The sequence below is a fragment of the Gossypium hirsutum genome, chromosome D12 (genome assembly GCF_007990345.1).
Source record: "Gossypium hirsutum isolate 1008001.06 chromosome D12, Gossypium_hirsutum_v2.1, whole genome shotgun sequence".
NCBI lineage: Eukaryota > Viridiplantae > Streptophyta > Magnoliopsida > Malvales > Malvaceae > Gossypium > Gossypium hirsutum.
The window spans coordinates 34,595,676-34,616,665 of record NC_053448.1 but is presented as its reverse complement, the minus strand read 5'-3'; the positions used below and the strand labels follow the sequence as shown (position 1 = coordinate 34,616,665).

The 20,990-nt window shown below is 33.1% G+C and overlaps 1 long non-coding RNA gene across 1 annotated transcript; it reads left to right on the top strand.

The window, feature by feature from the left end:
- Window positions 1-12,917: 12,917 nt before the first annotated feature.
- On the top strand, window positions 12,918-19,942 carry LOC107947467 (uncharacterized). The gene is made up of 5 exons (XR_001697130.2): window positions 12,918-13,145; window positions 14,288-14,374; window positions 16,012-16,112; window positions 16,272-16,362; window positions 19,814-19,942. It is a non-coding gene; the product is annotated as an uncharacterized lncRNA (long non-coding RNA).
- Window positions 19,943-20,990: the final 1,048 nt, after the last annotated feature.

Here is a 20,990-nt window from a genome sequence, read left to right as displayed (position 1 = left end):
TAGAGTCGATTCTCAAAAAATTAAGGCTGTATTGAATTGGAAGTAGCCTAAGAATATGTCTGAAATCTGTAGCTTTTTGGGGTTGGCAGGTTATTATCGACGGTTTGTGAAAGGATTTTCACTAATCGCAGCACCCTTGACTACGCTATTACGAAAAGGTGTACTGTTTGACTAGACTGATGGGCAACAAGAGAGCTTTGAGAAGCTTAAGACTGTATTGACTAAGGCTCTTGTTTTGGTACAGTCTGAACCTGGAAAGGAGTTCACGGTTTATAGTGATGCATCACATGTCGGTTTGGGATGTGTGTTGATACAGGATGGAAAGCTGGTTGCATATGCGTCTCGTCAGCTTAAGATACACCAAGCAAACTATATGACGCATGATTTAGAGTTGGCCGCCGTAGTCATTGCTTTGAAAATCTGGAGGCATTATCTGTATGGTGAGAATTGTATCATCTACACTAATCACAAAAGCCTCAATTATCTCCTTACTCAGAAGAGGCTGAATCTAAGGCAGGGAAGATGGGTTGAGCTGCTTAAGGATTACGACTGTACCTTTGAGTACCATCCTGACAAGGCCAATGTGGTGGCCGATGCGTTGAGCCGTAGGGCTATGACTGATCTAAGATTTATGTTCACTCGACTCAGTCTATTCGACGATGGAAGTCTGCTGGCAGAACTTTAGGTCAACCCGACATGGATTGAATAGATTCGAGGTAAACAGTTGGGGGACAAGTCTCTTAGGTTGCGTTTTCGTTAGGTTGAGAATGATTGCACTACTGACTTTGGGATAAACAGTGATGGCGTATTTTGTTTCCATAGTCAGATTTCTGTACCGAATGATGAGGATTTAAGGCAGTCGATTTTGAGAGAGGCACATGGTAGTCCCTATGCTATGCATCCCGGTGGGGACAAGATATACCAAGATCTTCGGGAATTGTACTGGTGGCCAGGGTTGAAGCGTGAGGTTACTAGCTTTGTTGTTCACTGTTTGACTTGTCAGCAGGTTAAGGCTGAGCATCAGTTACCTTCGGGTTTGCTGCAGCCAGTTAACATACTGTTATGGAAATGGGAGCGAGTAATGATGGACTTCTTTAGTGGGTTGCCTCTAGCACCCACTAAGAAGGATTCTATTTGGATCATCATGGATCGATTGACCAAGTCTGCTCATTTCATCGCGGTAAGGATAAACTTTCTCTTTAGAAATTAGCTAAGCTCTACATATTGAAAATAGTGAGACTGCATGGGGTACCTATCTAGATCATTTCTAATAGGAATCCTCATTTCACGTCTCGGTTCTGGAAAAAGCTTCATGAGGCTCTAGGTTCAACGTTTGACTTCAGTACTACATTCCATCCTCAGACCAATGGTCAGTTTGAGAGGGTCATTCAGATACTGGTGGACATGTTGAGGCACTACCACTCTGATCCTACTCATATTGTCCATGTTGAAGAAGTCGAGGTTAGGCCAGATTTGACCTTTGACAAAGAGCCGATTCAGATTCTGGATCGCGACGTTAAGGTTCTGAGAAGGAAATCCATTCCACTGGTAAAGGTCCTATGGCATAATCATAGCACTGAGGAGGCAAGATGGGAGCCTGAGGATGCGATGTGCCAGCAATGTCCTCATCTGTTCTGATTAGGTAAATTTCGAGGACGAAATTTTCTTTAAGGGGTAGAATTGTAACGCCCAAAAATTTTAATTTTGAGTATTGTGAATGTGTGACACAAAATATCTGTCTGCTTTAGTAGTTATGTGTTCTGGGTATGTTTGGGAGATCCCAAGTTCAAGCCAGGACTTGAGCAAATTTTGGTATTTTTATGATTGGTCAGTAGGATTTTAAGTAAAAGTTGGCAAATAATTAAAAGAATGGGTCTGCTAGTCCGGTGGATAAATGGAGTGTTGGTGTGAAGGAGGTCCTCTGTTCGAATCTTGGCGTGGGCATTATATTTTCTCATGCGTCCAGGAGAGTTTAAGATGGACTAAAAATCTGAGTAGTGGAATTAGTGGGGAGCTTGATGGAGAGAAATAAAAGATTGGGGTGGTTATCAAATATTATGTTCATCTTTTTTGTTTTCTTTTTTTACTTTCCCTAAAATCCCTCCAACCTCTTGTCGTTTTTCTCTTCATTGCTGTCGAATTTCTGCTCTCTTTCACCCCTCATCTTCTTGATTTTTCTTTTCCCACTCTACGTCGTGTCGCTTTACGTTTGTCTGTGATTGTTCTGTATGTTTTAGATAAGTGATTTGTCTCCGTTTGTTAAATTTCTTCTAAAGTGTTTTGTCTATGCCAATTAGGGCAGGATTCGAGGGCTCGTAATCACCAATCAAAGTCTTAGTTTGTGTGGGAATTACTATTCATCAGTTGAAGGGAAAGTTTAGTCACTTATGGGTTAAAATGTCGATATGGGTTCAATTTAGGATCACATTACGTGAGATTAAATTAGTGTTATTTGTTCAATTATAGACTTTGGAGTGCTCGAGGTTTGTTTTAGCATCAAGCAAAACCAGGTGTGTACCCAAAACGCAGAAAATAGAATTCGGTGAAAAGCCAAAATTGCTTACTGCTTGGACAGTAGCAGTAGGTTAATTTTGAAAAATCACCATAAATTATTGAAATCGAATTAGAAAACCATGCAGCCAAGGCCAATTTGGGCCGAGTGGGCCACACGGGCGTTTGGGTCCACACAGGCAGACCACACGGGCGTGTGAGTCCATTTTCACTGAATTGATTGCTAAGGCTGCACGGGTCGCCCAAGTCAACTGTGAACCTACTGTAGGGTCGGTAAGCATCACTTAGACCCCTAATTGTATGAACTGACTGTTTGATTTATATATGAGTTGAGCATAATGATAGTATGCTTGTATACTAAACTGGATATATGTACTGATGTCCTGAGATAGCATGTCATGACTTGTATGTTGCATTACATGGGGTTGGGTTAATTATATTTGGAAGAAGTGTACTGAAAGGCTCTTAAGCCTAACATACTTGCAGCTCAGCTGTAAATGACTGTTTTGTGTTGCATTCTGTACTACCTAGAGTGTAGGGATGGGTGGGTTGATTTGATCCCCACATGGAGTGTAGGGTTGGGCGGAGATGGTGTGTAGAGGCTGGTTGGGTAGGACTTTGTTACTGAATATTGCATGATTGCTACTGATACTGTGATAGGCTAAAGCCCTACTACATATTTGATATTGTACTGAGATGGGCTAAAGCCCAAATTGTTACTGATACTAAAAAAGGGCTTAGGCCTAGGATTTCTTTAACTGTGCACTGTGATTTGCTATTGTTTATTTTCTGTGTGATTACACACTGAGTTTTTGTAAACTCACCCCTTTTGTTTAAATGTGCATAGGTAATCCCCAGATCTAGACGGATCAGTGCAACGGAGGACTTGGCGGTGACCACGGTTTTGGACTTTCATGGTTTTTAACCCATATTTACGATAATTGGTTTTATTTCTATTCTATTTTTACTGGCTAAGTTTTGGGGTTGTAAATGGACTTTCGGCCTTTGGTTTTTGGTTTTAATTATCTTTACCTTATGGATTACAACTTCTAGTAGTAGGAAACCTCAGTTTTCAAAAGAAACAAATATTTTTCCTAAACGCACGATTGTTTAATCTGTTTTAAAAGCTTCTGCAAACGAATAACCTTTTCAAACTATCGATTAAATGAGCAACACAATTTTGGAACTAATAAGATATTAAGATAAGGTATTCAATGAAAATGGTTTTAACACGATGACACTATTTTCAAACACCCTATCATGTGACATCGCTAGATCCGGGCATAACGTTTGGGCCGGGTTTAGGGTGTTACATAACAGTGGATAACACAACTTTGGAATGACTAATTTTATCTATATAGGATAAAGTGTGCACCTTCCATCATTGTAGCTTTTGTTTCATCCTTTGAATCATATATTGATAGGTCACGACAGTGACTCTTCTATGCAAAAGAGTCATTTCAAGATATTTCCCCAAGTCTAAAACATTATTGAAGCTAAGATCTCCACTAATAACATCCCTTAATGAAGTTTGTATATTCTTTGTAACACCCCTTAGTTGGTCTGATGACTAGCATTGATAAGTGATGTCATATTGATACACATTTTCGTTTAACATGTTTCTTTTTAACAAAATGATCATTTAATAAATTTAATAAAATATCATAAAAACCATTTAAAATATTTCCAAAGTTGTAAACACATTTTATGTAATGCCTAAATATTTGGTATAATAAATGACACTATTTTTGGAATATAGACAGTCAAATATTAAGAAACTTTTAAAATGAGTGTATTAAATGAATTTTCTTATGGAGTTAAGTTGATGTTTAGAAAGGAAAGCAATAAGGTTGAATGAAAATATGAAATTTTGGGAAAAAAAAGGACTAGACTAAAACCTTTAAAAAATTTGAGGATTAAAGTGTAAATTAATTATATGAAGAAAAGGTAGAGGAACAATTATTATTTTATTTTTGGTACAGAGTAAGTTTTTAAAGAGATCTGCGAAGAATAAATCTTATCCTATGCTTAGATGCTAATAGTTACCATGAAATAACCGAGTTAATCTGATTCTAATAGAGTGCTTCAACTCATTGTAATGGTTGAAAACGTTAACCAACACTTCTTGTGTCTTCCTCAACAACCCTTTATATAGCCTTAGTTTTTTTTTTTGTAGATATAGTTAAGTTAACCCTATTTGCTCCGATTATTGCCTCCCAAACAATGAATATAGCTTGAGTTTTTTTTTTGTAGATACCAATAGTTAATTTAAGTTAAAAATTCCTTGTGATGTGCAACAGAAATTTCAATTTTTTAGACCTCGATTGTTGAAGACAGCATAAGCCACACTGTATCATGCAATCCCTTTCTTCCAAGCTACAATAGCGACCTCGGATAAAATGTGATGTGAATGATTGATTCTTGTAATTTTATTTTGTGAGCCTCAAGTTTGTTTCGCTTTGTCGCTTCCCTTTTGATTTTCTTGAAAGGCTTGTTCCCATTGTCCCATCAAAATTCGAGCTCTATGAATTACACCAACAGGATTTGCAGTAAGTCCTTTAAAACAAATGTTGTTTCTATGTATCCATATATTTCATAAGATACATATCATCGTATATTGAACATCCTTTGATAGTAGAGGAGAAAAATTTGTGTTGGTGCCTCACATTATAATGATCATATGAAAAATAAAGGTTCTGAAACTTGAATGATTTAGTTTTATTGGTTTAAGTCCTATATTCAATCCCAGCCAGACTGCCCTAGACAAATCACAAACTAGAAAGAGATGCTTATATGATTCATTATGTTGTCCGCAAAAACTACATGTCATGTCCAACCTTTGCTTCTATTTCCTAAGTCTTCCTTGTAGGGTAATGCTTTTACACAAATTTTCATAAAAATAAAATGATTTTATAAGGAGTTCCCAACTTCCATAATGGCTTCCAATCAGAAGTTATCCACTCCTGTAAAGTATCACGTCTCCCTCTTATCGTTACATTGTTGAATAAACATTCATATGCTAATTTTACCAAATTTTTTCCATTGTTATTCAAAGCCGAAACCCTCCTACCTGATCTGTAATACCCCTTGACTGGCCCAATTGTCAGCCAGAGCTATAGGAGGTACCACAAAAATCACATAACATTCACATACGTTAAAAATACATGGCTGACCATGTCATGAACTAATAGGTGACGGATCGATCCAGTAGCTTGATCACCTATGCATTGAATTTTAGATGGCTAAACTGTAGCTTATTCTATGGACACAACTATTGCGAAAAGAAAGGCGAACATCTAATTTATATAATTTGCTATGGATACCTAAAATGGTGAATTGTTACGCGGATACCCCACAATGTGACAAGTCCCACAAAACTTAAAATGTAAAACATAACATAACTGAATTTCATATTTTCTTGTTATACATCATGAAAATTCAAAGTAATCACCTTAAAATTTTAACATGTTTGTTTACAAATAACCAAAGAACTATATACATGCCACTTAGAATGACTCAAATAAAATCAAGAGCCGACCACAACTTAGGGCGTAGTTCAAAATCTACAAGATAAAAGCAATCTAGGCATAAGTATTTAGAATACTTAGTAAGCTCATACAAATTCGATAGTTAACTTACCTTTCATAATGATTCTATGATAATTTAATACGCAAACACAATTTACCTATCAGCCAACATCATTCACCAACAAGGTAAAAGTGTATACTTCATCACATACAATATATTGAGTCTGCAAAATGATACGTACAGACTCTAATTATAATATTCAATTCTTTCATTTCCCCTCATTCATTTACTTGCCAATTTCAGATTTCACATGTTTTATATTATCCAATGAACATCATAAAAAAATCTCAAAACACAAGTATGATTCACATCAGAAGCTCATCCGAGCTAAACACGTACAGAGGTGTTAGGTTACCTGTCCGGGCTAAACCTTTACCAACACAATGAAAGTCTGACCAAAGTTGTATATACATGTAAGGTTATCAGTCCAGGGTAAACCTTTAAAATGACATTAGATTACTAGTCTAGGCTAAATCTATGTCACATGTATCTTCTAATCCATAAAAAATGTTGGATCTTAGAATAATTAGGAAATAACATGTAACCATGTGTATAAGTCTTTTACTAAGTTCATCGGGACACTTTAATTTTGTAATCTCATTCACATTCCTTCGTATTATAATACAGTATTTCTCCTCTATATATTTCACAAACCAAATCTAACTTACCAAATTCTCAATTATACAATTAAAGAATAAAAGAAAAGAAGTTAAATAATGTTCATATTGTATGAACTTCCTTGGAGGAATGATAACATGCCACGATAGAGTCTACTCAACAACTTTTTCTATTCCACGATCTTCTCCTAACGGATTCAAATCTTGATCTATAGCACAATTTTAATTCAATTTCATCAATCATTATCATTTATCAGTTTATGAAACATATAAGTTAGTTCAATTCCATCACTCTAATGATCTGCCACAATTCGTTGTGGCAAATTAAGCTCTTTTTGGTCCTTAACGAGCTTGTTTTCTAGTGTTTGTATATGTTTTTTTTTTGTTTTTTGTTTTTATTTGCTTAGGTTTAATTTCAATAAAATAAGTGTTTTTACGTAGTTTCTAGTGTTTTGATGACATGTAAGGCCAACTTGGGCCTCGAGTAGAACTAATGAGTTATTTGAGTATGTAAGACATCAATTTGGGCTTAAGTATGCAAGGAACAACGATTGCGTCACGACATCAACATCCGGTGTCTTAACACTAAACTTTAAAGCATTAAAGGCTAAAAACAGGGTTGACGTCGCAATGTGGGGATCTTGGCATTGCGATGTCGTGACGTAAGCGTGACTGAAAAGATGACATCATTGGTTGCATGATTAGAATTTTAAAGTTGTAATTTGGTTATAAAACTATTGGTATTTTAGGAATAAATTACCTTAATGTTGTCCTAGGTTTTGCCTATATATACAATCTTATAATCGCATTAGAAGGGAGTTGGTTGTTGATAGCTAGACAATTAAATAGTTTTATTTATGTTCGCTTAGTCGGGAATCCTCATGTTCCAATGTGAAGACGATTGCAAGCGGGGATTGCTCAGGCACCGCACCTCAATTAATTATTAATGAGAAATTTCTTTATTTATATTTTATTCTTTTATTTATATTTCATTTTTTCTGGCCAATTAACGTTTGTATGAATATTAGAATAATTGTTTTTGCATATATTATACCTAACATATTTTGGTTATGGATCTAATTTATTAATTAATTAATTAATTATCTAAAATTGAGTATTTATTCAAGAGTGCTTAGTATATTAGGAGTGATGCCCCTAATAGAATATTTAGCCAGGTGAGATTGAGAGGGTATCTGTATGCCTAAGAAGAGACCGAGAGGGTAACTTAGGTGGTAATTCTTAGTGAAGATGAGACCGAAAGGGTATTCTTATCTAAGGGTGGTAAATAACTCAATCGAGTTAATAAGAAACTTAATTAATCATTAGTGATTTAATCAAAAATAGGTTGGGAACTCACATCATCGACACTAGGAATAGAAATTTCCAATAAGTTATTTTAGACTACTTAATTTAGTTAGGTTATTTTAGTTTAATTAATTTAATTAGTTTAATTCATATTTTAATTTTGGATTCATACTACTAACTTGTAAATCAGTTAGATTAGTAATTATTTTTGGTAATTAATTTAATAATAAATTTCTCTAATCTGCAATCCATTAGGTACGATCATCAAAATACTTATTGATGTTCCTCCGTAATACAAATCTATATTACAATTTGACATGTTCGCTTGCAGATACTGCACTTAATTTTATATATTTTATTTGCATAACTTTTACTCTAAACGTTTGTACATTTGGAGGCAGTCGTCTAGCTTCCCTTGAACCCAACACTTAAACAATCAATCCCTTTATAGAAATGTTTATATAAATCTTAAGCTGATTTCAAAATGTCTACACTTTATTCCTATTATTCGAAACTAAGAAATTCTCATTTTACCAAGTGATCTTTTTTTTATAAATTTTCATCTAATCTAAAATTTAACACCACAATTTCAAGCATTCAACAATGGTAATCTCATGAAGTCTTTAACAATTCTGTAAACAACTACCACTATTAACTAGATTGAAACAGAACAATTACAAAACCATCAAATTCAAGCAAAACAGACTTGAATTAGCTTACCATGAAAGAGCACAAAGCTTGGCTGAGTTTTCTGAGCTTAACAAAGAAGAATGACAATGATGAAGAAGATGGAAGAAAGAAAAATGATTTTTTGCCTCTATCCACTATGCTACAATATATATATGTCTAATCTAATTATTAATTAAAATTAATATAATTATAACAAAGGTAAAGCTAACACCTCCGGCCATTAACTACAAAAATGATTCAATTATCATTTTAGTCCCTACTAGATTAACATATTATCATTAGTAAAAGAAATCCATAATGATCAACTTTTGTCACCTTTATCATTTCACCCCTATACTAAAATAGATTATTCAGTAAATCAAATTAACAAACCAATGTTTCATATAACACTATAATAGACTAATAGATATTAAATATTAAAACTTACCACCTCAATTATCGGTAAATGGGGTCCTGAAACCACCATTTCTGGTACTATTAAAAATGGGTTGTTACATAATCCTCCAAAAAAAAGATTAAGATCTTGATTTAAGCGTGCTTATTATCTAATGATAGGTTAATCTTTCCAAATTATTTTTATACTATTCATTCCCTTCATTTATTACCAGTTCTATTAATGTAACATAATCACTTGAACCATTTCCTACATTACCAGTACCTTCCTATAAACGTCCATTTAATAATTAGATCATTTTTGTTCCTTATTTTCTAATACGTCACTTGTTTACATAGATATCTACCATTTAGAATGCTTTTCCACACCTACGAGTCAGTGTTTTTCCTCTTATTGATAAAAGATTTGCCTTCTAGCCTTGCAGCTTGTTCTGTAATCTATCAAGAACTTATTGGAAAAATCTAACTCTTGACATCATTTTGTCCAAGAGAAAGCCCAAGTACTTGGTAGAATGATGACCAACTGATTGCCTATAAAGGTCTTATCATTTATAGTATAAATATCACACAAAAAATATAAATCATTAAATCTGTGGTGTCCGCAAGTGTACAGGTCAAATTACAATATAGTAAAGTTTGCAACAAAACACTGGTGAGTATTTCGAGGATCATACTCAAGCGATTGCATATTGGAGAAATTATTATTAAATTAATTATAGAAAATACTTACTAATCTAATCGAGTCACGAATTAGTAGTGCAAATCCAAATTAATATTTTAATTAAACTAATTAAGTTAACAAACCTAAATTAACCTAATGGACTTTCCTATTCCTAGTGTTGACAAAATGAGCATCTAGCCTATGATCGATTAGATCCCTAATTATCTAATTAAATAATTAATTATCTTAAATTCAGTTATTTATCACCCTTAGTTAAGACTACCCTCTCGGTTCATCTTCACTAAGCATTACCACCTAAGTTACTCTTCCGGTCTCTCCCTAGGCATATGGATACCCTTCCTATCTCGATATTCTACAAGGGGCGTCACTCCCTAATATACTAAGCACTCTTGAATAAACACCCATTTTCGGATAAACAATCACTTAGCAAATAAATTACTTTATTATTGATCATGAAAAACATAAATAAAGCACAATAATCTATTCTAATATTTATACAACAATTAATCAGCCAAATTAACGAACGATAAATAAAAGAATAGATAGGAGAATGCTCATGAATAAATATATTGAAGCGTGATCCTGGAGTAATCTCCGCACGCAATTGTCTTCACATCAAAATAGAAAAGTTCTGATTACACGAACATGAAATGAAAAGAAAGCTCAAAACAAAATAGAAAAGTTGCATGTCTAAGTCTGCCCTCAATTCCGATGACCCTAAGTTTGCTTATATAGGCAACTAGCTACTTGGTGACCATGCAACCCAAGATACAATTAGATACCAATAAATGCAATATTTTAATAAATTCTAGGGTCCAAATATTAAAATATCCCAAAATTTTCGTCCAAGGAATCAACTCATTTTTGGCCTGCCATCGTCGCCACGCCAAGGAATAGCTCGTCAGGACGCCGCCTCGCCGGGACGTGGAAAGTCCTCACAACAGGACGTTACGCGTTAGTTCAACCTGGGTTATTTCTCGATGTCGTGTCGCACCACGAGGATACTTGTGTCGTGTCAGGACCTTCGTTTCTTGTAGTCTTGGGCTTGAATTGGCATCTTACACACTTAAATAGCTCATTAGTCACTCATAAGGCCCAAGTCGACCTTACAAGTCATCAAAATGGTAGAAAATAAATAAAACCGTTTGTTTTATTAATATTTAGTTCATAACCTACTAATTCTAAATATGCAATTAATTATACAATACCAATAAAATAAGCTCATTAAATGTAGAAATGTCTTAAAATAACTACTATATTTGACGTTAGGTCACCAACCTTTAATCTAAGATTCTATTGGAAGATTTCCATAAATCTCAAGTTGCAATTCTTACGTACAATCATATTTGATTTATTAAAATTAATGACTTGGCTAGATACTCTACAATATTGCTACAAGATCCCTTTGATGGCACAACATTCCTCTAAATTAGCTTGGAAAAAAAATATAGCTATCACCAACAAAGAAGAAGTGAGGGATAAGGATAACATTCCTACTAAGCTTAATACCACAGATTTGACGCAGTTCTTCCACCCTTTCTAAAGCAACAGAGAATTTATCATGACATAGAGGAAAATGTATGGAGAGATTGGATCACCTTTTTCAACTTTTCTCAACTGAAAAGTCTTAGTTAGATCCCCATTGATTAGGAATTGATATTTTATTGATCTAACACAAAATGAAATAAGACTCATCCCTTTTTCATTAAATTCAAAAATGATTAAGACTTCCTTTATGGAATCCTAATTTAACCTATCATAGGCTTTGCTCATGTCCAATTAAAGCCCTCGTAAAATGCCTTTCCCTCATATGGTATTTAAAATGTCTCATCCCACTATGACATCATCTTGCAATTGTCTCTTGTCGATGAAAGAATTTTGAAATGGATAAATTAAATCCTTTAGAACTGGCTTAATTCTATTAACCATAACTTCAACTAGGACCTTGTATGATGTAAAATAAAGGTTAATAAGTCTGAAATCATTAGTCATTTATGGTATTTCCTTTTTTTGGAATAAATACAATAAAAATTTAATTGATCTCCTTTACCATTTTCCCTTTGTAAAATAAAATCTCTCACAATGTTTTCTACATTTGGTTCAACTTTCTCCCAACAACCTTAAAGAAAAGAGCTAGAAAACCATCTGGTCCTAAGGCCTTTAGTTGCTTCATCTAAAAGACTGCTTGTTTTATCTCACTACTAGAGATGGGTGAATACAAAACCATTCCCTGTTGCTTCAATTTTTTAAAAAATTTTGAGAGTACTTAGGAAACCCTTAATCTCATCAATAGAAGTAGAATTACTATTATGAACAAACTTCTCAAGTGTTGTGCCAGATGATTCTTTTTGTCCTCGTGATTATCAATTGAGTTCCCAGATTTAGTCTTCAAGTTTAAAATCCTATTTCTCGCATGTCATTTTAGAGTTGATAAGTGAGAAAAAAAATGTTATTCCACTCACCATTGACCATCCATCCATGTGTGGATTTCAAGTGCCAACAAAAGTGTTTTTGTCCGATTAATCTTAAGATATCACTTAGACTAAATGGGGAAATTTGAACACATACTCGATAAGGTCTCCTTTCGGTCTCATTTATCTATTTATTCACCAAGAGCTGTCAATTCAAAGTTTCTACGTTTATTTAGTTTAGTCCAAAATATTTCAATTTAGTCCCCAAAATTTAAATTAATAAATTAACATTTCAATTAATCAACTACCATAAAATTTTAGTTCATGAACTACAGCAAATTAAGCTTTTAGCGGTGTTTTTAGTGGCATTTGGATTGAAAACGCCACAAAGGTCGAACTTTTAACGGCGATTGTATTGAAAAACTCCACAAATATATACCATTAGTGGCGCTAATCAAAAAATGCAGCAATAAGTCGTTATTTAGTGGCGTTTGTGGAAATAATGCCACAAATAGTACATATTTAGCGGTGTTTTATGCTACGCGCCGCAAAGGTACACCGAATGGGAGCAGCGTTAGTGGCGTTTTTGCATAAACACCGGAAAAGGTTAAAAAAAATAGCGACGTTTTTTTTATAAACTCCATTAAAAGTAAAGCAATAGTGGCGTTCTGCCCATAAATGCCATAAATATTTTTTTTTAGTTTTTATTGAAACGGCGTCGTTTTGATAGCTAACCCTCAACCCTTATTCCCCTAAATCATTTTCTCCAAATCCCTAACTAATTTTTTCCCCAATTCCCTAACTTAAGTTTTTCTTTCCCAACCGTTTGTTGCTGTTCGTTTGTCTGGTCTTCCATCTACTGCATCACCGTCGACAGTGCATTTGCAATTGATCTCCGTCTCCTTCATCGTCACTGCTCCATCCCTTGCAAAAGGATTTTTGATCGTGGTAAAAGCAAACCATAAGTTTACTGAAAGTTAGAACTCACTTGAGTTGTATCATTTTTCTCATTCACATTATCACTTTTTGGTTTTTTTTTATTATTTTCTTCTTAATGAACACATGTAGGTCTATTACAGTATGTTTTAGCTTCGTATAGTGCTTGTTAAAGCATAAAGCTATCTTTTGCGTGTATATCACATTCAATATATTTTTAATATTACCTTTTTATTTGTCATGATCTTGTTTTTTTTATTATGTTTCATCATGTTATCAATATTCATGAAACATGCACTTGGTGTTCATAGTGTTACTCAATTGAGTGGGTTCTGTTTAAAGTGATAGAAGGATTTGTTTCCTTTTTATTTGGAAAATAATTCTAGGATGGATTCTCTTACACTTGAATGCTATTCCAGTGCGATTGGAGCTCTTTTATCCAATCAAGGCATAGAAATTTCCAGTAATTTGCTTGGTTAACTCTTTTCATAAAGTATTTTGTTGATAATTAGTACAGTTTATAGTCCGGTTAAAATATTGTCATCCAAATGATTGTCAAGTGTGCCTTCTATTTTTAATCTTTAATATTCAATATGCATCATCAGACATAGTATCACACTAAAAATGTGTTAGGCATGAATGATGACAAAGAAGGGATCTTTAATAGCATTACCAATTTTCTAAGCTCAAATTTTACTATTCCTTTTTGCTTTGTTAATTGTTGGTAAAGAACAAAATTGTTATGAAAATGTGTCTTAATTTTTAAAGTAGCGAAGTTAGGCTCCTTCTGGTTGATGCTTTTTCTATTTCTTGTTTTCTAAATAAAGTTAAAAGCAAAAGATTGTATATTTTATTTTACTATAGAGTTTATTTTTTTTCAAGAAAAGTAATGACATGAACAACACTGTTCATACTTAATTATTCTTTTATCTCAAATTGTTTAAGAGTGGGAATTTCATTCTCGAAGCAGTAGAATGTCTTGTTAGCAACAGCAACTAAGAACATTTACTCTCAACAAAAATAAGTTGGCTTTTGTTATTTGTCATGTGTGTTTCTTGTGAAGCTCCCTCCCCCTCCTTTTAACATAAGCTTTTAAATCTCCTCTGTTATAAAATAGTCTAGGGGATCTTTTTTAAAAGCATTCATGTATGCAGGAGTGCTCATCTTGTACACTTATTGCTGAAAACTTTGCAATGACATCACCTCAGATTTTGGCAGGACAAGGATTCAGCCGACTTTTGGTACTTATTGTAGTTTCTTTTGAATATTCAACTGTTTGCCTCTTTTCTATCTTTATGATTTCATATATTCTAGCATTAACTAATATTTTCCTATTTATTTTTCAAATTAATCAAGAGCAATACTTATGGAAGCAACTAGCTCATAACAATTAAAGCATTCACTTAGACTTTGCAAGCAATTAAATCAAAGGTTGCTTGTTCTTTGTGGTTATCATATTTAGCAGTAAGTATTTAATATCAGAGTTACTTTTTGATAAAACCAAAACTTGAAGGTCAAAATAGTAAGTCAAAAATTAAGAGCTAAATTATTTGAACTCAAATTTTTCAATGAATTCTAACATTTCGAGCTGAAATGGAATTAAATTATTTGATCGCTATAACAACTTAGGTCTGCTTGACAGTATAAGAAAATCACATTAAGTTGAAATTCTTGTATAAGAACTTAAATAAAAATGATCGACAATACAATCTATTCTTGTATAAGAACTTAAATAAAAATGATCGACAATACAATCTTTGCAATGTTTGTATTCATAATAATTGCATCGCAATGCTGAAGGCGAAGTGCTTACTTTATAATTGTGTTCCTACGGTGTGATGGTTATAACAGTGAAGAATAGTATCTATGTTAATGTTATAGGGATATGATTTTATTCCAAAATTTTTGGAGTGGTGGTTTGATTGCTGATGATACTCGCATACGAAATGATCTAGCATAGATGTTATTGGATAAATTAAGGCGCCTGTTCAATATTTCTTATGCTACTTTGTTGTTGTTTTTTCTTCTTCTACAAAAGTTACCAAAAAGTAAATGTAACTAAGAAAAGCAAAACCATTTCACTCATGATCTGACCTTGTTGACTAAGGCTAGTATAGTTGAGTTTTTACATCAGCAAGTTCTCTCAACGGTATTTAGATCTGGGGTATGTTGAACTGTGATAAAGAAATGATTTGAGAATCCTTGACCAGTCTTGATATAAAGCAAGGTTTTGCAGGGTAGTTACTAAGATCCAAATTTTCTATTTCTTTCTCTTTTTGGTCAGACTAGATTATTTTTTACATGTATTGCTTCTCTATATCAGGTAATAGTTTATAGTTTATGTGTGATTTTTAGTTATTTTTATTTGCTTAGTTTTAGTAGCTGTTTATTTATCCTTCTCCAAGTTGCCTTCTTTGAATGTTGAATTATGGATCATTTTGTTTAGACTTTATTTTTAGTTTATCTTTTACACTCGATTCATTGTCAATTTTTGAGAGAGAAATTTGTATTTAAGTTTGTTGCACAAAGGCACTAAAGGTATCATTGTCAAATTTGATTATTATTATCACTGTGGATGGGATTTCAACTTAATCAAAACAATGAAGTAAAAGCGAATTTTGAGTTCTTAGATTTAAGTCTTATTGGGGTGTATTCAAATTTTGTTCAATGATCGAACTTGAAATCAATATCAATTAAGAACTTGATCACTATTATTTAAATTATTTTCTCTACCTTTATTAGTTTAGTTAAAGTATTATCTTTGAACCTGGTTTTGTGTAGATTCTGAAACTGAAATATTTTTAAATTAGCAACTTGGTATGCATGGATCAACTTTATACAATAGTATATTATCTTTATCAAAACTTTTTTTATGCAGTTGATTTTGTTTTGGAGGTGATGTTGACTGTGGTTTGAATGCGGCATATGCATCCTAAGTTAATAGTTGAGAAGAGTTTAGATCTGAGTGCGGCATCTCAGGTACATGTGCAAGACTTAATTCCACTATGCATTCACCAATTTTCAATTTTGCATATGCATCTAACTGTTTGGGATTCAATAAATTTAAACAATATGAATTAATAAATACTAATGTCAATTTATCTTACCATTTATTTATAATGTTTTTAATTGAAACAGTGAATTGGATCCCTACAAAAGAAGTATTCGATAGGCTCATTTGAATTGCCTAATCAAATAACTCCATTTTAAGCTCTCCTTAATTTTATTTGTAAGTATCTCTTATTACTTACATGTTTTAATTTAATTCAATTAAAATTTGAAATTGCTTGTTTATTTGATCTGGTTGTGGTAATTTTATTAGTTATATGTTTTAATTAGAAACAGAGAATTAGAAAACAACCAAATTAGATACTTGATATATATTATCTATTTTAGTACAATGACATGATTTAAATCTATTTAGAACACTTAAGTAACCATAATTTATTGTCAACTTTACACTTCAAGAACTACGAAATAGATAAGAGTTAGATGGATTTGTCAAGGGTAAGCAACGACTATCGAAATGGAAAACAAAATTTTCTAAATTTTTCATTTCAAAATGCAAACCAAGAGAATATGATTCTTTGCCCGTGTAAGAAGTGTGGCAAAATCAATTGGCATATTCATGATGTTGTCTATGAACATCTAATTGTTGATGGCTTTATTTGAGGGTATAAAAAATGAATTTTCCATGGAGAGTGTAAACCTCGTAGAACCACTTCAATGATTAATCTGACATATCCTCATAATGCTCATCATTAGTCTGTTAGAGAAGATGACATCGAAGGTATGTTGCGAGATGCATTTAATATGCATAGTCATGGTTTGCAGTTGTTTCCACCTGAAATTATTACATCCGATGATTATGATATTGGTGGAAATGCTTTTACCAAAACGGGAAGAAGTGTACCTGATCAAGAGCCAAATGGAAAAGCGACGAAATTCTACAAGCTACTTAATGAAATGAATGAAGAACTTTATGAAGGATTGAAATTTTCAAAATTGTCCTTCTGCATTTGTCTTTTTCACTTAAAATGTTTGGGAGGGTGGACCAAAAACTCTTTTACGTTGTTGTTAGAATTTTTGAGAGTTATGATTCTGTTTCCAAAATTCTCTCATTCATGCAAAGATATGAAGAAACTGATAAAGGATTTAGGCCTTGGGTAAAACAAAATTCATAGTCGCCCAAATGACTGCATGTTGTATTGAGGTGATCGGAAAAACCAACAATCTTATCATGTTTGCAGTAAATCTCGTTGGATGAATAGAAATGCAAAAGATATGAATGAGGAAGAAGGTGAGTCGCAATCAAGAAAGAAGCCAGTAAAGATTTTGCAATATTTTCCACTAATACCAAGGCTTCAAAGGTTTTTCATGTCGTCAAAAACAGCTGAGTCTATGAGGTGGCATCACGATGAACGAACCGGTGATGGGTTATTAAGGTATCTTGCGGATTCTTTAGCTTGGAAATCATTTGACAGTAAATTTCCAAGCTTTACAAGCAATCCTCGGAATGTGAGGCTTAGTTTAGCATATGATAGATTTAATCCTTTTAAAATCATGAGTACTTCGTACAGTACTTGGCCTGTATTGCTTGTTCCTTACAATTTTTCTCTGTGGATTTTCATGAAACAATCTTCTTTTATCTTATCTATGATTATCCCTAGAGAGCAAGGTCCTGGGAATGATATTGACATTTATATGCAGCCACTTATTAAAAAGTTGAAACAGTTATGGGCAGGTGTTGAAACATATAATGTCTTGAGAAAGGAGAACTTTTATTTACATGTAGATTTGTTGTGGACTATTAATGATTTCCCGACTTCTGTCAATTTATCTTGTTGGAGTAGCAAAGGACGTTATGCTTATAACATCCTAAAATAGGGCCTAAATGGAACAGTGGTTGCGAAACCACAAATTTGAGATAGAAAAGCTTATTGTGATTAATTTTTATGATTTACTGATTGATTGGATGCATGTGTTAGAATACCGATAAGAAATTTCAGCGATTGCATGTCTGAATTGCATATTAGGGTTTAATTGCAAAAGTTGGTAAATATGAGCTTTAGATGATACAAGATTTAATTGAAGTGCATAATTGAAGTAGAGGTTCTTAAACGGTAATTAGACCATTATATTTTTATGGACAAAAAGTGGGCATGCATAGATAAAAATAACTAAAGTTTTAATGAAGGGTATTTTAGTCATTTGGTGATAAAAAGAATTAAAAGGGAAAAAGATGGCAAAATGTGCTCATCTTCTTCATAAGGGTTGAAACCTAAAGGGACTCTATATCTAGGGTTTCTTCTTTTTCTCAAGCTCATAGTAAGTGCATCCGAGCCCCGTTTTTAATGTTTTTTACGTTTTTGGAGTCATCGTAGCTCGATTTAGCTTATTCTACCATTAATTCATGTTAGGGTTCATATTTGGAAAAATACTCATAGGTGAAATGTGTTTATTTTGGTGTTTAATGGTAGAATATGAAGTTTTAAGTTATGTTAAACAACTTTTGCTAGGCGATTTTAAGTGAACGAGTAAAACGACATAATCGGTAAAAATACCTAATGTTTATTAGTAAATGTTAGAGTGGGAATTTGATGCTGGCATAGAAGGGAAAGATGTTCAGCATGTCATAAAACATAAGAATAAGGGATGAAGTTTAATTTTTGAGCTTTGGGGCAAAAGTGTAAATATGCAAAAGTTTAGGGGCAAAATCATAATTTTTTTAAAGTTTGAGTCAATGACTGTTTTGATGAATGTGAGTATTAAATAAGCTAAATTTTCTATTTTAGATCAAGAGGAACGAAATCCAAAGTTAGATGGGGAAAGAAAAAGGTTAAGGACTAAGTTGTTAGATTTGATCGTATTTTGTACCGAGGTAAGTTTACGGTAAATAAATGAAATATTTTAATAATTATTATTAATGTTGTTATTTTCCAGCAATTATGTACTTATTTCAAGAAATTATTTAATGTTGACTCAAGTATGAGATGATAGAGAATCAGTGTTAAAAAGTCCTGTTGAAATATTAGGAATGTATCGAATACAAATGTCATGACATTAAGGGAATGAGATCCCATGTAAGACCATGTCTGGGACATGGCATTGGCATTATTGAGGTTATGAGAGGTCCCATGTAAGACCATGTCTAGGACATGGCGTTGACACCGAGATGAGAGGTCCCCCGTAAGACCATGTCTGGGACATGGCATGGGCACCGATATGAAAACTCTCATGTAAGACCATATCTGAGATATGGCATTTGCAGTACAAGAAACATCCCATGTAAGACCATGTCTGGAACATGGCTTTGGCATGTTAATATCAGACAGGAGACCCGAGTATCCTTAGTATTCCAAGTGGTTCAACGGGCTAGTAAAGACACTATGTTACATGAAAGTTCAGGTAAAAGCATAATAAATAGACTCAGGTGAGTTATAAGGGTTAAGAATATCTCAATTATCAGTTGAGAAAAATAAATTTAAGCAAGGGAGGAGTAAGTTATATTCATGAGTTATTTAAGTAAGCAAGTAAGAGAGCAAGTAAAGAAGAAGCAACAACCATGATACTTGATGATAATTTATGAGTATAATTATTTATGATAAATGTTGTTATTTATTTGCTTGTAAACTTACTAAGCTTTACGCTTACTCCCTTTATTTTCCTTCTTTTTATAGAATCACCAAGCCAATTCGGGGATCGTAAGGACGTTGGAGATCGTTTCACACTATCAATAGATTATCTCGGTATTTTGTGATTAAAAACATTTTAAGTTATGGCATGTATAGGGACTTAGTCATTTTGTGTGTGTGCCCTTATGATATGGCTAATGAATAGCACGTAAGTACTAGATAATGATTAGCTATTAAAATGGCTATTTAAGAACATGTTTTGGTGTTATGTATGCCTAAATAATAGTTAATACAAAGAAATTATAAAAAGAGTAAAAATTTGCAATGGAACAGTTTTTGGACAGCAACATTGACGTGATTTTGAAAAATCACCAAGGATAGTAAAAATGGAATTAGAGAGTGAATGAGATATAGAATTAAAGCTTATCAAGTCTATTTTTACATGAAAGAAATGATGTAGGCAAAGAAATTTTATATTTTGTAATATTTGAATTTTAGTGAGACAGGGTCAGAATGGTTTTTGAAGTCCCCTGTTCTGACTTTAGAAAATCATTAAAAATTGTATAGAAAGAATTATGAGTCATAATTTATATTTCTAGATTCCTTAATGAGTATATTTTCAATATAAACAAGCAAAAGTACCATATTAAGCCCGTACAATGAGATAATTGATTTTTAGTGAATAGAGTTCAGAACCATCGAATAGTGAAACAGGGGAGACTTTAACGAATAAACTGTACTATTTGGCTAATCCAAAAATTCTGTAAATTTTATGATAAGAATATATATGATTCTGGTTTCAAGGAAATTTTACGGATCTAAATTTTGAGTTTTTTAACTCGAGTTATAATTAAATTAGTGACTATTACACGAGTGGACAGTTTTATTGTGAATAGTGAAATAAATTATTTTGATTTGCTTAAGTATTCGGAATATTTTTAATGTTCCCGATTTAGACCCAAACTATTTTTGTTACATGTTTTAGGGTATCAAGGGCTATTTTTAGGGACATATTAATTGAATATGAGCGAATTAATTTTTAAAAGTAAATTTTTATGCTTCGATCTAGTAAGTTAAGTCAAGTAACGCCTCGTGCTCGACTCCAGCAACGGTCTCGGGTAAGGGGTGTTACAATGCTTGTCCTTGTTGTGCTGTGCAAACATGTTCAAAGTGGTTACATAATGGGAATAATTTCTCTTATATGGGGCATCGTTAGTGGTTA